The sequence below is a fragment of the Eulemur rufifrons genome, chromosome 29, assembly GCF_041146395.1.
Source record: "Eulemur rufifrons isolate Redbay chromosome 29, OSU_ERuf_1, whole genome shotgun sequence".
Lineage (NCBI taxonomy): Eukaryota > Metazoa > Chordata > Mammalia > Primates > Lemuridae > Eulemur > Eulemur rufifrons.
The window spans coordinates 44,186,403-44,206,935 of record NC_091011.1 but is presented as its reverse complement, the minus strand read 5'-3'; the positions used below and the strand labels follow the sequence as shown (position 1 = coordinate 44,206,935).

Sequence of the window (20,533 nt, the reverse complement as noted above, 5' to 3'; positions counted from 1 at the left end):
ATTGTATAATGATAAAATAATGATATTTAGCATATTCATTACCTAAAACTGTTATCATTTCTTTGTGGTGAGAACATTCAGGATTCTCTCTTCTAATCATTTTGAAATATACATTTTAATATTGTTTACTATAGTCTCCATTACTGGGAACAACTATACCCAGGCTTTGTCACCAAGTATCTTATTATCCTCCTTGTAATTTTCTTTTAAGTCTATGGAAAATGGGAAATTCTTTATGTTTGTGATGGATGCCTGTATTATGTGGCCTGAAAAGGCAAAATCCCTCATTTTGTCAGCTGTTTAAGCATCTATGTGCCCATCCTTGATCTGGAGGGTCTGAACTAATTCTATCACTCAAAATCAGACCTTACAATCTCATATGCCCCCTCTTCTGCTATAGTCCCTGGGCCTAGAGGGAGGATGTTTACAGTTTTAGCAGCAGGGTGTTGGCAATGGAGAACAGGTTGGGGCCAGATGGATTGAATAGTTTTTAAGTGCTAGAGATATCAAATAAACTTTGCTATTTATTTAATATTTGTCCTGACTCTGGAAAATAAAACAAAAAGAATCATTAATGTTTTACATAAAAAGTCATAAAAAATATTTCAGTTCTTTCCATGACTTTTTCTTAAAAAAAGCAAATCCTAGACCATAGCTAATTATAAAGTGACGTTTGAGGAGAATCAAAGTAAAATAATAATTGTCTGTGGATGACAAAAGTCTTAGAATACCTATGGTTAAAGATGCAAAGGAGATTTGGTTATTTCTATAACATACAACAATTTAGCATAATAATTATAATTATTATTGATAACATATACCAAGACACTTAGAATTTTAGGAATCTCATATAGTTTTGGAACAGATATTCATAATATATTTATACAAATATAACCCCAAAACAGTTAAACACCATTTCATATTTGACAATATTTCCTATGTGCTTTTAACATATCAAATAAGCCTAATATGTCTCTCTTGGACTTTTAGTGGCTCTATTATTAAAAAGCTAGTTTGAGATTAAAAGGACTGAATTTAGAATTTTGTTTTTGAAAAGTTTGTCAAATATTAAAGGTTTAAAACATTTTTCAAAATAGAATCACAAATCACTGTAGAATAATGGTTGTTTATTTAACCCAAGAGTGATATTTATAAAAAGATTTTAAAGGAGATATAGGAAGTTATATGAGTATAAACTTTAACCCTTTTAAAATTTAGTTTTTCTAGTTAGTCAAAAACCTAATGAAGACAACACAGGGCTTATCTTGATAAAGAATAAAATCTTTGTTTCTTTTAGGCCAGTTATCCAAAAGATAAAGGAAAACCTTCTTTAGCTGGGCTGTTTTATTTGTTTTTATGGGAAACCCATTTAGGTAACTTGGAAGTTAAACCCAATGAAAAGGATGCTTTAATTAATCAGACACAACAAGAGTGTGTCTAGGGTCTGGAGGAAAACATTGTTTTTCTAAACCACATCAGGCCATAACAACAGATGGAAAAAAAAAATTACAGGAGGCAATGAAAAGTTGACGGTGAGAATTACCATCCTAGCCTTTTTAAGTGGAGAAAAAGCTGAAATCAGCAAGACATAGAAGTTGAACTTTCAAGATATAAGTCTGAAAATTTTTTTGATTAAAAAAAGGAAGACAGGTTATAGAATTAAAATTAATACATCATGTAATTTCATTAAGGGCAAATTAATATTTTAAGAAAATTTTATCGTTTTAATCAAAAAATTTTCTTTTTAATTATAGCCAACTTGATCACATACAAAATCCCTTCATAAATTCCTTTCTATGAAGCTTATCATGACTTGCATAGACCATTTACAACATATTTAAGCTTTCTATTTTGTCCTAAATTTCCTTTTTCTTAAATAACTATTTTATTTTAGCACAAAAATTTACCATACAAGATTCTTTCTCATACAATATTATTTTCCTTTCTGTTTAACCTTTCTTACCAAAAATATATATTCATAACTTTTTTTTTTTTTTACATCTCTTTCCTACTTATTGGTTCCTTTTTTTTTTTAAATCTCCTTTTTGGTAAATGGGTTATGGGAGGGGAAGGTCAGAGAGACCTGAAGCCTTCTTTATTCAATTCAGTGTGTCAAGGTGCCATATTTTGGGGTAAAATATTTCTAATTTTCTTCAATATTACATATCAGTATCTTATAGATGAGAACCATTTTATAATTGTTAGACATGTGCTTTCATATAATTTTGTGTTAATTTGAAATGACCCAGTCATTTAAAGAGTGTCTTTTATTTAATTTAACAAAACTTATAGATTCTAAATTATATGAAAATTTTATTTGTAAGCATTTATCCTATTTACATTTACCTAATTTACTTAATTTATTTCTTTATCTAAGTTGTTTACTTGGATCCTAGTTATTGTTGGAAGTTATTTTCTGTTAGTCATTTTTACACTCTGTGAATTAGATATATAACATAGACTAGGAATCAAAATATGGTTTTATTTACTACTTTTAAACTCAAAAAGTCCTACCAAGAAAACAAATATATTCTAGTAAGATTTGCTGTTTTGAACAATGTAACATCTCTTCTAAGTTTTATAAATACAGTAGAAGTTTTAGAACACATAGGGTTTTAAAGTGTTAACTAATTAGATCCTTCCAAAAGACCAACATCCCAAAACAAAATCTGTTGACATTGTAGGGATCAAAGGTCCCTGTCCTCACCCCACCCCCCCAAAATTTAGCCAAACTGCAGGGAGCAAAGGCCCCTCCCCCCATAAAAGTTTGCTGAAAAATCACTGACATAAGGCAGATTGATTACTAGGAGGTAAAATTACAAACCTATTTAAATATGTATGCATGAGAGCCTTCAGAGTGAAAACTCAAAGATACAGGGGAAATTGTCTATTTTTATACTTACGTTCAACAAAGTTTGGACAGCAGTATAGAAATATGATTGAACAAAAGAGTAATGATCTAATGCTAACAGGCTGGGTGGGGGAACCCAGAAAGGCCTTTCTGGCCAGATTCTATTTGGCCTCTTTGAGCACCCATTTCTTCCTTTGAGGTGTGGGGCAGGGCTCTTTCTGGAATGGGAGTCTTGAAGTCAAGCAGTTCAGATAACTACTTTATGGCCAGTTTTCACATAAAATAATTTTAGGTTTTATGTATACCTTTCTGGATAAGTGGTTCTGTCTTTTACGATCTGCCTTGGGAAAGAAGGATTCTGGTTTCTATGGCTCGTTTTAGGAAAGAATGGGACTGAGAGGCAGGAGGACAAGTGAAGGTCAGAGAACTTTTGTTTCCAAGGCCTTCATTTTAGGTACTTTTTTTTGAGCCCCATCAACATGATATCAACCTGAATGCAGACTGAACAAACCTTCAATACAAATCATTAGCACCTCAAACAATGGCACAAAGTTGTAACATTTTTTTTTATTTTTTTACATGAGGATTGAGATTAAGCTATTTTTAATCTAAATAGTCTCAAACCATTTTCCAACTTGAATGTAAACTTGAGTACATGTAATACTTCCAAAGAGTAGGATTGTTTTGAGGTTTTCCTTGGATTCTAAGAAAAACCACCTCATTCATCTTTAAATAAATTACTGTACAAAAATTAACAGTTTAGGGATTTTCAAATTTTCCTATGCACAGGACTTTGCTATGGCAACACAATGTATACATAACTGGCTAGTACTCGAAAAGTAGAACAAATCAAGAGTTGGGGGAAACTGAAGCCTCTGATTTGGTTTAAGCTCTTGTAACTACAGCTCCTAGGGCAACTTTCAACCCCTAACAGTATTGTTAATATCAGATGATAGAAAGAATGAGTCAGAAACAGATTGGCATTTACCTATACATAGACATTGAAATTGGTGGGAGAAATTGTGTCTACAACTAGGATTAAGAGCCCCAAACCAAAATATCTTTATAAACCTTTGACCATAAGTTTCTGTTTTTGTGCTCCTATTTACTTGATGTTTTACTCATTTTAATTACTGACATTTATTTTTATTTAGGCTTGTCTGCATTTTTACCTAAGTAAGGACCTTAAAGGTAAACACATGGGTATTTTTGTCAATAACTCCAGAGATTTAGCTGTTATCATTAAATCAACAATATTAAATTAGTCTTATTTATCAAAAACAACATGAACAGATCATGTTTTTGGCTGAGTTTATAGTTTTATAACCTTTGTGTCAAAATCTTGATATCTTAAAAAACATAAAAGTGACTAGCAAATCCTTGCAAAAATGTATGCTGACAATTTGAAGACATTTTTATTTTTACTGTATCAATAATAATTTTTTTAACTCACCTTTTTTTACCAAACATTGTAAAATTCATGTGAACTTGAAAAGTGTTTGAGTTTATTTAATTAATTTATGAGTGCTCTGTCATTTATAATTCAGTCTGGTACCATGTAGACACAATATATAATACATGTACATACACAAAACTCACTAAACACATACACACACATACACACGTACACAAAGTTCTGATAGCTTTTACCTCAGAACTCTAGCCATGAGGTAGTAATACAAACTCACTGGTTTCCAAGATAACTGAATCTAGATTACTTCTGACAAAATTGGAACTTATTCACATGGCTAAACTTTAGTTGCTCCGATGGGTAATCTAATAAGGCCTGTGGATCAAGGTTTTGGGTAGTTTCCATGGCAGTTTGATTTTTAAAAACCTATTTTACCTCTTTTTTTCTCTTCAGTTTAAAATGAATTTTCAATGTGTACATTTTAGCTAGAACTGGCTGCAAGATCTCCAAGTAGCCTTGAATTAATAATACTATAAACATTGAATTTATCTCAACATCATTAGAAAAAATTATCAGGTTCAGTGTAGGCAAAAAAATAGAATAGAGAGAGAGCTAAAGAGACTCAACATTTTAACTTTATAATGGCAGGTTGACCATTTGAGCTCTGAACTTTCCTTATGTAATTAGCTCATCAGTTAAAACATATGCACAAGGATTGGCCATAACCAGCTGGAGTCTTAGAAAATCTGGCATGCCTTCAAACCTTTCCATTTATACAAATACTTGCAAGTAGAGGTGCCGTAAACCAACTGGAATCCTCAAAAGTGGTCATTTTCCTTGTCTTTCCTCATTTTTAGAGGATTTATTTCCCATTTTTCTTTAAAAGAAGGAACCAAACTGTAGTCTAGAGTTTAGTGTAGTGGATTAGAGTGTGCTGATTGTGGATGGGACTACACAGTATTTCACCACCGAGTCCTTCCCATCCTCTTACATGCTTCAGTTTGTCTATTTGGAGTCTACCACTTCAGAGAGGGCTCAAAACACTAAGTGATCAGCTCTTATGTACATTTTCTGGATGAGCCTTCTTTTAATTCATTTTGTTGGGGGCTCCCTATAGGGCCACTTTGAGTCATGGGGAGTCACCTCAGACATTCCTACTTAGACCCCTGGTCACCCAGGGCCACTTTTCAGCTTGGAGAAGTAAAATGCCCTTTTTCTTCAGAGCTAAGAAACTCAGTCTCTGTCATTTATCTATAAACAGAATGGTTCAGTTTCTTCTTTCACAAATGTGCAGAAAAGCCAATTGAGATTAAATTTGGGAAGAAGAGGCAATGGAGAAAATCCTTTAGAATGCACTTCCAAATCAAAATTAGGATTACAAATAACAACTTCCTGGAAAAAGAACCAACAGCTCAGAATAAATCAGGACCATCAACAAAGATTTTGAGCTCCAGGGCTCAAGAGGACTTATGAGTTTCATCCTAAGGAGAAGCTTGGAGTCAGTGGGCCCAAGGGGACCATAGTGGTACCTGGCACTGAGTTCAGGCTACTCAGGGGGTTCCTGAGTCTTCTCTGAACCCAGTGTTGGCCATCCTGATGGCCATCTTGTCAACAGAACAAACCCCAAACTCTGTAAAATAATTTAAAGAGGTTTATTCTGAGCCAAATATGTGTGAACGTGGCCCAGAGAAGTATGCCCAAGAAGCCTTGAGCAAGTGGTCTCACCATGGTTGGGTTACAGTTCAGTTTTATGCATTTTAGGGAGACAGGAATTACACATAAAGTCATAAATCAATATGTGGATGGCATACATTGGTTTGACCCAAAAAGGCAGTACATCTTGAAGCAAGGGATTACACATTATAGGTGAGTTTAAAGATTGTTTGATTGCAATTGGTTAAAGAAATGAAGCTTTATCTAAAGGCTTGGGATGTTTTAAGTTAAGATAAAGAAGTCTGTTAATCACAGACATGCCACTGGACATATGCCAAGACTCAAGTGATCTGTTATGTAGATTAATGACCTGCAGGTGTGGTTTAATCTTCGGCTTACATGGCCTTAGGCTTGTTAATCACTTTTTGTCCTACTCTTACAAAGAATAACTCCAAAAGGGACAGGGCATAACTATATGTGTCTGACCTCCCTTCTCCTCATGGACAGCAACTCAGCTTTAAGGGTTTTTTATTTTGGGGGAGAAGAGGAGGTTGTTCTTGTCAAAGAGGGAATCCATTCAGTTGGCAAGGGGTCTTAAGATTTTATTTTAGTTCACACTGAGAATGTTTTTATTCAACTTTATTCCTGAAAGATATTTTTGTTATATATAGAATTCTGGGTTGATAGTTCTTCTCTTCTAGCAATTGGAAAATATTTTGCCACTTCCTCCTAACCCCTGTGGTTTCTGGTGAGAATTCTACCATTATTTGATTTGGTTTTGCCCTGTAGTCAATCTGTCATGTACCTTTGAGGAGTTTCTCTCTGAATGTTTCAGTATTATGTCTTTAGTTTTCAGGAGTCTGATTATCGTTGTCTAGGAATGGATTTCATTGGACTTATCATTTGTGGCTCACTCAGCTTCTTGAATCTGTAGTTAATTTCCTTTACCAGATTTGGGAAGTTTTCCACCATTACTTTTTCAAAAAAAGTTTCAATTCCATACACTTTTCTTTTTTCTTCTAGGATTCTGATGGTACAAATGTTAGATTTTATGTTATTGTCTCACAGGTCTCTGAGATTCCATTCATTTTTTTCCCAACAGTCTTTCTGTCCACTGCTCAGACTGAATGATTTTTATTGATCTATATTCAAGTTTAATGTGTTTCCTGTGTGATTTCCATTTTCCTATTAAGCCTATCCAGTGACTTTTTAATTTATTTTGTTTTTCAGTTCTAAATTTTCCATTTGATTCTTTTTTATATTTTCTATTTATTTTCTGAGACTTTCCATTTTTAAAATCTGTTTCAAGAGTGTTCCTAATTATTCATTTTTATGATAGCTGCTTTAAAATTTTAGTCAAATAATTTCAATATCCATGTCATCTTGGTGTTGGCATCTGCTGATTGTCTTTTCTCTCTCAACTGTTTTCCTGTTTTTTTGTATAATCAGTAATTTTATAGACATTTGTTGTATTAAGTTACAAGCCTTAGTTTCTATTTAGATCTTTTTTTTTTTTAGCAGATATCCAAGTTATTTAGGTTTAGCATGCATTTCATTGTCTACTTTTATGAGCTATAGTTCAAATATCTTTTCAAAGCCTTTGCCATGCTATTCTCATCTGCTCTACTGTGTGCTAACCAGAAGCCAATCTAAAACGTACTTTTTATTTGCACAACAGTTCAGTTCTTAAAAACTTTTAGACTTTGTATATAAATTTAAAGTTGCGCTTTCTCCAGCTCCTTCCTTTCTATGATTTTCTCTCCACTCTCAAGTTGAAAAGGGGATGAGTGCTACCTAGTTACTACAAAACGTGAATGGAAGTCCCATGTTTATTGGGATCTCATTTTTAGTAAGTACTCTTCAAAGTGCCTATCCTCTAAAGTACCTAAAATAGAATCCTTCAACTCAAGGAACTGATCTTCTAATGAGGGGAGTGAGACAACAAACAAAAGGAGATGTATGTATTATAGGATATCTTAGAAGGCTTATCCTTTTACTTTTAACCTACATGTGTTTTTATATTTATATACCTTCTAGGTATCACATAGTTGGGTCATATAATACTTTTCCATCCAAACTGATGAATCTGATAATTTCTGTTTGTTTTGATTAGGGAGTCTGGGCCCATTTGATTAATTAAAATTGCCCAACATTATGGGTCTTACTTTCCTGCTTGTTTGCAGTCTTGGTAATTTTTTATTAGATGTCAGACATTATAAATTTTATACTGTTGAGTGTTGAACTTTTTAGTATTTTTATAAATATTTTTGAGCTTTTTTCTCGTCTAATATCTGAATCACTGTGGTCTGTTTCTGTTGTCTGTTCTTATATTGATTTTTTCTTTTCAGGGTAATTTGCTCCTCTTTTGTAGCATCTGTCACAGTTTTTGATAGAATATCAGATATTAACATATGAAAAATTGTAGCAATTCTTGATGAGGTATTCTTTCAAGGACAATTAAGATCTCATATGACAGGCAGATAGAGTATTAACAGATACCTTAATCTCTAGGCTTTGTTATTATTATTATTTAAATTCAGCTTTGTTCTTTATCTGAGATATAGCCATTACTTCTAGGACATGACCCTTTTAGAGCTCAATTGAAAGCCCAGATTATTTAACAAAGTCCTTTCATCTCGATGAGGATTGAATTCCAATTTCTGTCCCCACTGTACCATGCAATTGCTGAAATCTCTGCTCAACTACTTAGGTTCTTCTGTTTTTCTTTAAGGCTTTCCCTACACATGTGCATTATAGTTTAGGAGTCAGACAACACTTAGAGAGAAAATTGCATGCAGAATTTCAGCATCAGTTATTTTTGCTTTCCTGTTTTCTGAGATTTTTCCCTTCAAATCCCAGCCAAGTTGGCATTCCTAAACTCCAACTTCTGTCTTCATTTAGATTTTTGTTTTCTGCCTACATTCCTTGAATGGGCATTCCTTGAATGGGCAAATATTCTCAGAGAAAAATCTAAGTGAAAGTGGAGCCTACTCGAGTGGATTTAGTTTCCCTCACAGAACATAAATCCTCAAATTCTAATGAGCATATTTATTATTCTCTAATGTTTTCAAACAGTTGTCTTTAATTTTTCAAGATAGCCTTAATATGATACAAGCTATTCCATTATAGTTGGAACTAGAAATCTCTATTTTTATGTTTTTAATTAAAATTTTTAAAAAATTTAATCACAATGAAAACAGGGAAATTAATTTATGAGATTATCCTTTGGAGTTAGTTGGAACTTGTTTTATTATCAAATACTTAGTCATTTTTTTAAAATGTCCCATGTGTGTTTCAAAAGAGTGTGTATTCTCCAGGTGCTGAAGGTCCATATATATTCATTAGATCCAGCTTGTTTATGACATTTTTCAAATATGCTATGGCTTTAATTTTCAGTAAACTCTATCAATTACTGGCAGAAGAATTTTAAAGTTCCCATTATATAGATGAAATTGTTAATCTCTCAATGTTATTCTATCAATTTTTGCTTTATATATTTTGAGGCCATGATAGGCACATATAATTTTTAAAATTTATAATTTCCAATTAAATTGAAAAATTTAACTTTAGGCAATGATTAGATTTCTAGTAATTGTTTTTAAAGCATTACCTTAAAACCTGATATTAATATAGTTATGTCATTTGGGGAAGAGGTTTACCTTTTACGGTTTTTCCATAATTTTATCTTCAATCTTCTCTATCCTTATGTTTTATATGCAATCTTGGGAAATAGCATATTTCTGTGTTTCATTTCTTTCTAATCTAGTCTTTTTACTAGTTAATTATATCTATATATACATCTATTGCAATTATTGACATATTTAAATTTTTTTCAATCATGATCTTCTGAGCTATTTGTCCTTTTTCTTTTATAATTTTATTTTTAATTATTATAGGTACATAATAATTGTACATTATAGGGTACATGTGATGTTTTGATACAGGCATACCATGTGTAATGACCAAATCAGAGTAACTGGGGCATCCATCACCTCAAGCATTTATCATTTCTTTGTGTTAGGAACATTCCAATTCTACTCTTTTAGTTATTCTAAAGTATACAATAAATTATTGTTAACTATAGTCACCTTATTGTGCTACCAAATACGAGATCTTCTTATTCATTCTATCTAACTGTATTTTTGCACCCATTAACCATTCTCAAGTTATCTGCCCCTCCTCACTACCCTTCCTAGCCCCTGGTAACCATCATTCTACTTTCTGTCTCCATAAGTTCAATTTTTTAGACTAAACTCTTGGGTCCCACATATGAGAATATGTGAAATTTGTCTTTCTGTGCCTGGCTTATTTCACTTAACATAATGTCCTCTAGTTCCATCCATGTTATTACAAATGACAGGCTTTCATTCTTTTTTATGGCTATATAATATTCCACTGTACACATGTACCACAATTTCTTTATCCAGTCATCTGCTGATGGACACTTAGGTTGATTTCATATCTTGGCTATTGTAAATAGTGCTGCAATAAACATGGGAGTGCAGATATCTTTTCTATATACTGAATTCCCGTTATATATCCAGAAGTAGAATTGCTAGGCCATATGGTAGTTCTATTTTTAGAGTTTTGGGAAAAATCCATACTATTCTCCATAGAGGCTGTACTAATTTATATTCTCACCAACAGAGTACAAGGGTTCCCCTTTCACCACATCCTTGCCAACTTTTATAATCTTTCATTTTTTCTCCTGTACTGCATTTCTTGGGATTGATTGCAATTTTTTTTTCTCACAGCATTTCACTTAATGAGTTTTCAAATTATAATAATCCACTTTTGAAATACTTACTGAAGATTTTAACATACATTTTAATTTTTTAAAAACCTAAATGTCAAATTTTTGCCCCCCTGTGAACAGTGCAAAAAACCTTAGAAAACTTTAATTCTAATTAGCCCCGTCCTGGCCTATATGCTACTGTCATCCAATATTTTAGTTCTATCTTGATTTTTAGAATTCCAATAAACTATACATTATTATTTTATACAAATACATTCTGACTTACAGATTTATAATTTCTTTGCTCTTTGGGACATGAGAACTGAACCACCGATGCAGAGGATGAGGACAAGGCTGTAATATAAGCAGGTAAGAAAATGTACCTAACATTTTAAAAGAATTTTTAAAGGCTGAGAATAGACCAGTGTGATAATGTAGAATCTCTGGGAACTGAAGACAGTTAATGGGAGTTCACACCCACTTTCAGGTTTTTCTCCATTGACCTCCACCAGGTGCTTACAGGGTGGGAGAAAAGAAAAGCCTCATTGTGGTGCAGACCTGGAGTTGGGAATGGCCACAGCTGTGAAAAAGTCAGGAAACTCCATGCAGATCCTTCTTCATGAAACAAAAGGGGAAGAGCACAATAGGAAGAGCTAAAAACCTTGTTACCTTCCCCTTCTGGATATAAGTGAAGACACATTGCAGTTAGGGGAAAACAAAAACAAAATACAAAAGAAAAACAGGCCGGCACGGTGGCTCATGCCTGTAATCCTAGCCCTCTGGGAGGCAGAGGCTGGTGGATCCTTTGAGCTCAGGAGTTCGAGACCAGCCTGAGCAAGAGCGAGACCCTGTCTCTACTAAAAATAGAAAGAAATTAGCCAAACAACTAAAATATATACAAAAAATTAGCCGGGCATGGTGGCGCATGCCTGTAGTCCCAGCTACTCGGGAGGCTGAGGCAGTAGGATTGCTTGAGTCCAGGAGGTTGAGGTTGCTATGAGGTAGGCTGATGCCACGGCACTCACTCTAGCCAGGCAACAGAGTGAGAGTCTGTCTCAAAAAAAAAAAAAAAAAGAAAGAAAGAAAAACAAACAAACAGAAAAACAAAAATACCAAACCCACTTCTATTTCTAGGGGAAGGATGAAAAAAACATTATAAGCTTAGACAATTAGGCAACTGCTACTGCTAGAGTAGGGGCAGGCTCACTAAGAAATCCCTAAATTGAAGGCCCAGGGACATGTAGACTATGCATAACTGAGGCAGGACCAGGGAAACACTCTCCCTTTCCCACCCTGCCCCAGCCAGGCTAGCATACTCTGAGTAATAAGCAACAGCAGTGTATCACTGCAAGGGTGAAAAAGCAGAGAGAGACCCTCTCTGAGATATAGGTACACAGGGAAGGCTTAAATCTAAGGACAGAGCAGTGATACTCAGAAAAATCCTCTGACAAATCAGTTCTTACTCTAAGCACATGGAAGCACTAGAGAAATTGAAGTTAGTGAAGCCCTGAAGGTGCAGAGCAACAACAATAACAATGCCAAACCCTACTAATTTCCTTATTGGTGTAGGTGTACCAGAAGGGAAGAGAGGTATGCCCATTTTTGACCAGTTTTCATACTGTTGACTTCAGTCTCTACTGTGTTATATATGTGAACTAAAATAAAAATTTAAGGCTCATTCCCCACCAGCTAACTGAATGGACCCCTTCATGGCCAAAGGAATATCCTAAAAAACTAAATTGCCTGCCAGGAGGAAGGAGGTCAGATATGCCTTATCATGCCCCCCTCCTTCCTTGGGGACATCCTTTGTAACCCATTAACAGGCCTAAGAGTATGCAAGACAAACCTGCAGGACCTCAATTTACACAACAAATATGTCTGGTGGCTTATCTCTGATAAACAGCTCCTTATGTTGAAACATTCTAAGCCTTTAGACAAAGCTTAATGTCTTCAACCAATTACAAGCCAAAGAATCTTCAAACCCACCTATAACCTGTAAGCCCCCCCCCTTTGAGATGGCCCACCTTTTCAGCCCAAACCAATGTATGATTCCCACGTATTGATTTATAACTTTACCTGCAACTCCTGCCTCCCTGAAATGTATAAAACCAAACTGTAACCCAGCCACACTGAGTCCACTTGCTCAAGGCCTCCTGGGCATGGCTCCGGGTCATGGTCCTCAAATTTGGCTCAGAATAAATCTCTTTAAAATTATTTTACAGAGTTTGGCTTTTTTTCCATTGACATACAAAAAAACCCCATCTTTCAATCAGTATGAGACATACCAAAGAACAAGAAAAAATCCACTGTCAAGTGACAAAACAATCACTGGAAGCAAATTTAGATATAACTCTAATACATCAGACAAGGAATGTAAAGTAACTATTATAACTATAATGAGGTACAGGCTTCCATGGAAAAGATGAACAGTATGCATAAACAGATGGGGAATTTCAGCAGACAGAGATGGGAAATTATATGGAAAAGTAGAAATTCTAGAAATTATATAAAATGCTAAAAGACGACAGAAAAAAGTGCCCAATTTCTATGGGACAATATCAAACAATCTAACACATGTGTAATTTGGACATCAAAAGGAGAAAATAGAAAGAACAAGGCAGAGGAATTATTTGGAAAGAATAGTCAAGAATTTCCATTCCCAAATGAGAATTATCAGACTACAATTCCAAGAAATACACAGAATCCCAATAGAATAAATATCTTCCAAAACTCACCCAAACATATGATGTTTAAACTGCTGAAACAAGATAAAAAGAAAATCTTGAAGGCATCCAGATTAAAAAAGGCACACTACATACAAAAGTGAAAGATTAAAATTACAGCAGATGAATTGCCAGAAATATGCATGCCAGATAATAATGGAGTGACATCTTTAAGGTATTGGGGGGAAAAAAAATCTGTTAACAAAAAAAATTTTAAAACCAGCAAAAAATCTCAAAAATGAATGGGAAGTAACCTCTTTTTTCAGTTAAACAAAAACTTAATTTATTAACAGCAGAACAGCTCTATGAGAAATGTTAAAGAAAATTTTCAGGAAGAAGAAATATATTACCAGACAGAAAACTGGGCTTACGTAAATAAATGAAGAATCCCAGTAATGTATAAAATAAAGACAAATGCAAAAGATATTGTTACTGAAAACTGGGCCACTTGTCCACGAGGCCAAATAATGAGGCCAAGTGGTTTGAGGAGGAAGGAAGGAGAGAGTCTACTTTGCTGGCGAAGGAGGAAATACGGTAGATCTTCTCATCTCAAAATCCCAATTTCCTGAACATAGGCAGAAATACAGAGCTTTTAAAGGGAGAGTTCTCAGCTTCAGGCAATTACTGTGGTTAACTATTCTAATCATCCCATTTTAGCCAAAGACAAAAATCTGTGAATTCCACCAGCTACCCACCTGGGGGGCTGGAGCCACCTGGGAGTTTTAACAAAAGACTTAACCTGCCTCAGGGATGCAGGCCAGGCTGCAGTTCCCAAAAGAGTGGGGGAAATTTTAAGGAAACAGAAAATCTGTTTGCCATTTTTTAAAGGCTATTCCCTCTGTTACAATATCTCTTATTTTACTTTAATGCCTCTAAAAGAGTATCTCCATCTAAAACAAATATGGTAGCAATGTATCGTGGTCTTATTGGATATATAAAAATGAAATGCAGATTTCTAGTTTCAACTCCAATATGTTCAGAGCTTATACTCTCTTTCTTACAACAAAAATAGGTGAAAAAATTAAAAACCAGTGACTTTTCTTGAACCCATCAGAGAATTGGTTTGTAAGGCATACTATCACAATAAAATCTGAAGAATTCTCTGGTGAATGCAGAGAATTACAGGTGAAATCAGTTTACCGGTAACAGGAGATACTTAAGCCAGCCATAAACTGATAAGAACACTTAAACAGTAACTTCAATGAATTGCTGGAGGCAGAATGTAGTTTAGCATGAGAGTGATTGATTTTGGGGGGCCACAGTATAGAGGGTGCCTCACACTCTCATAGGGTTTATCTTCAGGTTCTCACAGAGATAAACCAAGAAGGAGCCTTCATGTTTCTGGCAAGGGGAAGGGAAATGTAAATATTTTGAAATATGTCCATAGCATTCTCCATAACATAGTGTTATTCATTAGGGGAGATGACTTTACTAGAGCCTATCCAACCTGATACAATAGGTTTAGGTGGAGATATTCTTTTAGAGCCATTAAAGTAAAATAAGAGATACTGTAACAGAGAATGGAAGAGAAAGTATATAACTCCAGTCCTCTCTAGGCTCCTTGTCTTAAGGGAGGAAAAATGGTCACAATCCAGAGTCAGAGGTACATTAAAAGGCTGAGATTTAATCATGGGATCCTGGGATATATCCTTTCCCCCCACACATTAACACTACATCAACAGAACTTCAGTATAAAGACAGTGGGTTACAGGCGAAGGAGCTTCAAAGCTCAGCTCTTTGTAAAAGGGAGGTAGGGGGTGAGGGGAAATTTCCCCTTTCCCCTGAAAGGCTGCTGAAAGACCAACTCATAGTTAAGACAGATTAATATGAGAAAGAGATTTATTTACCATGCACATAGAAGAGAATCACAGAGTGATTCCCCAATATCCCAATGGAATCCAGATATTTTTACACCCTCCTTTTAGAGGGGAGAGGGAGATGAGGAATATAGGTAATTCTGCTTAGGGGCAATAAATGGTTGCTAGCAAGGATGAATGGATGGGGGAAACAGATTGATTTGTAAGTGATTCTGTTTGCAAATTAAATTAACCTGAGAGACAGGTATTATATTTAAAATGATTTGGGGCAGATATGGTTGCATTCTTGATCATCTTTCCTGTACTATATCAAGATAACAGGGATGGGAAGGGAAGTCAATTTTTCTTTTTGATGGGCAGTCTGGTTTATGTAGATAGGGGGAAAGCCCCTTCTAATGGCTGTTGATCTTCAGGGGCCTTTAATACAAAATATTGTTTATACCAAGGAGTCATATTTTGGGGTGAAATTTCCTGAGCTCTTCATTCCCCCTGTCTGGAACTTCCCTAGAAGTTTCACACATTAAAAGCTGAGTTGGTGACTGTGGAGAGAGAGATAGGGTTAGTAGTCTAGCAACAAGAGATCTGAAAAGAGAGGCAAGAACATAAATTGGAATGAGAATGAATAAGTAGAAAATAACAGATTTAAGCACATTTCTCCACACCCCATTAAACCAATCTCCCATTCCTGGGAATAGGTCAGACTAATAGAATGGTTTTGTTTCATTAATCAGATAGAGAATATTTATCTTGTCTTTTAAGGGGTATAGATCAGTCTCTATTTGCCCTGAGTGCTTTATGTAAAAACAGCATTTTTTTTTTTGCCAATAATTACTCAAGGTCTTTCCTGTTGGGCTGTCAAGGCATACTGGATTCAGTGATTTCAAAATACAACAGAGCTAAGCTGTTGATTTCTGACTGAAGTGTTCCCAATGTTTGCATAGTAATATTGAACTCTTGTTCCATTACCATGGAGAGTTTTAACATTGTCTTTTTAATTTCATAAGTTTTAAATGTCAGATAAAGTCCTGAGAACTGAAAAAAAAAAACTTTGAATTGTGATATACAAGTGTTTTTTTTTTAAATAACATCACATCTTGCAGGTTTGTTTGGTACCACTTTATGAATGAAAGACGCAAGTTTGTAATTTCGCTGGCATTTAAAGTAGAGTCCCTGTTAACATAGGGTGTCAGATAACCAAATCCACAGCATCTTAACCATCTAGATGGGAACCACTTGTATGCTTAATCACCACACAAGATAAAAATACCACTGTTATTTACAGATAGCTTCAGGTTGGAACCTGTGACTTCCCATTCTGTAGTTTGTTGTGTCTCTTTTTCCTCATTGGCACTTCTATATCTCCAGTTTCCATGTGTCTCTGTCAGTCTGTGGGAATAAAGCAGGTTGTGAAATATTTGATATAAAAGGCCTTTGGTCTGGTTCTGGCAGTTATAGGGCTTGGTTTTGTCAACTAATCAAGTCAGTCCAGATGTTTGGTTTAAGAGCTGACCTTCCACCCCTGTTGAGAAAGCTCTTATGACCACCTCTGTGGAGCCCGAAGGCAGGCTTATCTGACCCAGCCCAGCAATACAACCTACAAATAGCTAGCAACTGAGAAAACCACCACACTAAGGATATCTATAACCAAGGTATTCATCCACAACCTAGACCTCCATCAAAGTACCCACAAGCAACACCAAAGGTCCTTACACAACATATGCTACAGAAACACCCTTAAGAGTGTGTGGGGGAAGAAAGTCCCACCTAAACAAAAGCAAATTCAAAAACAAGAAGAAATAGCTACTCCAGATGAGAAGAAACTATCCCAACAACTCTGAAATTATGAAAAATCAGAGTGAAAGGATAGCCCCAAAGGAGCACACCAGCTTTCTAGCAACGGATCACAACCAAAATGAAAGTACTGAAATGACAGATAAAGAATTTGAAATATGGATTGTAAGGAAGCTTAAAGAAATCCAAAAGAAAATGGAAAACCAACTCAAAGAAATCAGAAAAACAATTCAGGAAATCAATAAAAATGTATTAAAGAATTAGGCATATTTAAAAAAAGAACCAAACAGAACTTTTGGAAATGAAAAATTCATTAAGGAAATATAAAACACAGATGAAAGCTTTAACCAAGACTAGAAAGACTAGACTAAGCAAAAGAAAGAATTTCAGAGCTTGAACACAACTCTTTCAAATTAACCCAGTCAGTCAAAAATAAAGAACAAAGAATCAAGAGGAACAATGTCTATGAGAAATATGGGATTATGTAAAACAGCCAAAAATAATCATAGGCATCCCTGAAGGTGAAGAAGTAAAAGAACAAGGTCTAGAAAAAATATTTGAGGGAATAATTGAGGAAAACTTCCCTGGTCTTGCTAGAGATTTAGACATCCAGATACAAGAAGGTCAATGAACACCTGGGAGATTCATTGCAAAGAGGGAATCATCAAGACATGTAGTCATCAGACTGGCCAAAGTCAACATGAAGGAGGAACTCCTGCAAGCCCTCAAGCAACTAACAAAACCCATCAGACTAACTGCAGAATTCTCAGCAGAGACCTTACAAGCCAGAAGGGTTTGGGACCCCTTCTTTAGTCTTCTTAAAGAGAACAAGCACCAGCCTAGAATTCTCTATCCTGCAAAACTAAGTTTTATAAATGAAGAAAAAATTAAGACTTTTCCAGGCAAGCAAACACAGGGAATTTGTCACAACCAGAACTACCCTGCAGGAAATACTCAAACAGTATTAAACATGGCTCAGCATAATAAATACCCACCAGTGTAAAGTCACCCACAAGCTAAGGCTCACAGATCATATAAAACAACAGCACAAGAAGGAAAAGAAAGCAATAAGGTACTACCCAACATGATAGACAGAACAGCATCCCCCATATCAATTCTATCATTCAATGTTAACAGTCTGAATGCCCCAGTCAAAAGATATAGGCTGGCTGAATGGATTGGAAAAACACAACCCAAGTATCTACTGTCTCCAGGAAACACATCTATCCCACAAGGAATCACACAGACTCAAGTTGAAGGAATGGAAAAAAATATGTCATGTGAATGGAAACCAAAAGATAGCAGGTATAACCATTCTCATGTCAGATAAAATTCACTTCAAATCAATAGTGGTAAAGAAAGACAAAAGAAATGATTTAACAAGAAGCCATAACAGTCTTAAATATATATTCCCCTAACACAGGTGTTCCAAAGTTCATAAAGCATATTCTAGATCTAAGCAAAGAGATAAATAGCAGCATCATAATTACCAGGGACTTCAACACCCACTGATAGAGTTGGACAGATGATTGATCCAGAAAATAAATAAACCAGCACTGGATCTAAATGGAACTCTAGAAAAAATGGAACTAACAGACATTTACAGAACATTTTACACAAAACTACTGAAAATACATTCTTTTCATCAGCAAGTGGAACATTCTGCAAGATTGATCATATCTTAGGCCACAAAACATGTCTCAACAAATTAAAAAAAAAAAAGTTGGAATCATACCATGTACCTTTTCAGACCACAGTGGAGAAAAAGTAGAAATCAATTCCAAGAGAAACATTCCAATCTACATAAAGTCATATGATGGGAATAAGACCACCAGGAATTAGGGACCCCATTTCTGAGGCCGTGGGAGGAGAGGAGGTGAAGGAATGCTGCTTGAGCAGGAGCCCGAGATAAGAGCAGAAGTTAACTGCCTAGTTGGGGGACATTCCAGCAATCTGGGAGTACAGCAAAGCAGACTCCCACCTCAAAGCCTAAGGAGGCTCATGCCTAAAAAGCCATGGAGCGGCCTGACATGAAAGCTTCCCATGGCTCTAGAGGAAGATTGCAAAATGTCAGGCCAGAAAAAGGGATGTCAGACTCCAATTCTTAGAACAACAGGCTAAGTTCCTTCCCTCCCCTTTCTCAATAAAACACCTCAGTTAATGAGAAGCTAACCTCCCAGTAAGAAGTACTAATCTCTTTGTTCCTCAATCAAATATGCCACGGCTGCTGAGTCACATACCTTAAGGTGTAGCTGTGCTTAGTGATGAGTTATATGTCCCTGCTTCTATAGATAAAAGAGTAATTAGCTAAGGCACCTTGTGACTTTTTGGGGAGCCTTTAAACTTCTACACATTGTAACCCATGACCTTTTCACATGAAATCATTGTAATCTATAGCACCAAAAAGAGAATAAAAGCAGGTGCTGGACTTCAATCAGTATCACCTGACTCATGGGAATGCTGGTGGTCCCCTGACTTCCCCACACCCTTTCACCTTACTTTTTGTGTCCATGTCTTTGTCTCTCCCATCTCTTGCAACACACACTGCCTGGGATCCAAGTTATATTGGGGGCATCATGAACCCCTGATAGTCATAGAAATTAAAAAACTGCTGTTGAACAATCATTGGGTCAATAATGAAGTTAAGATTAAAATAAAAAGATTCCTTGAACTAAATGAAAAATGGGACACAAGCTATTAAAATCTATGGAATTCAGCAAAACTGGTCCTAAGGGGAAACATTCATAGCCTTAAATACCTACATCAAAAAGACAGAAAGATCACAAATTAACACCCCAATGTCACATCTCAAGGAAATAGAAAAGGAAGAGCAAACCAAACCCAAAGCCAGCAGAAGAAAAGAAGTAACAATGGCCAAAGCAGAACTAAATGAAATGGAAAAGAAAGAAAAATACATAGGATCAATAAAAAAAAAAGTAGGTTCTTTGAAAAGATAATCAGTATTGATAGACCTCTTGCTAGTACTTAACCACAAATAGAAAAGAAAGGACCCAAATAAGCTCAATAAGAAATGAAAAAGGAGATATTACAACTGATATCACAGAGATACAAAATATCTGTGAATAAAATGAAAATCCCTATGCACATAAACTAGAAAATATAGAGGAAATGGGAAAATTCCTGGAAACACACAATCTCCCTTGACTCAATCAGGGAGAAATAGAAGTCCTGAACAGAATGATAATGACCAGGGAGACTGAAGCAGTAATAAAAGAAAAAAAATCTCCCAACAAAAAAAGAATGAATTCACAGCTGAATTCTACCAGACCTACAGAGAAAAACTGGTACCCATACGATAAAAATTATTGCACAACATTGAAAAGGAGGAAATGCTCCATAACTTATTCTATGAAGCCAGTATCAAAGTTGATATCAAAGCCAGGAAAGGACACAATAAAAAAAGAAAACTATATAGTAGTATCCCTTATGGATATAGATGCAAAAATCCTCAATAAAATACTAGCAAACCAAATTCAACAGCACATGAAAAAATATTTCACCATGACCAAGTAGGCTTCACACCAGGGATGC

At 35.3% G+C, this 20,533-nt stretch overlaps 1 protein-coding gene across 1 annotated transcript in view; it reads left to right on the top strand.

Annotated features, from left to right (window-relative positions):
- The window catches only part of DYNC1I1 (dynein cytoplasmic 1 intermediate chain 1), a 356,211-nt gene that overhangs the window by 2,715 nt on the left and 332,963 nt on the right, over nucleotides 1-20,533 (top strand). The window contains exon 2 of the mRNA XM_069461330.1: nucleotides 10,939-11,019. The gene's annotated coding sequence lies outside the window, so the exon portion shown is untranslated. The remainder of the gene's footprint in view (nucleotides 1-10,938; nucleotides 11,020-20,533) is intronic.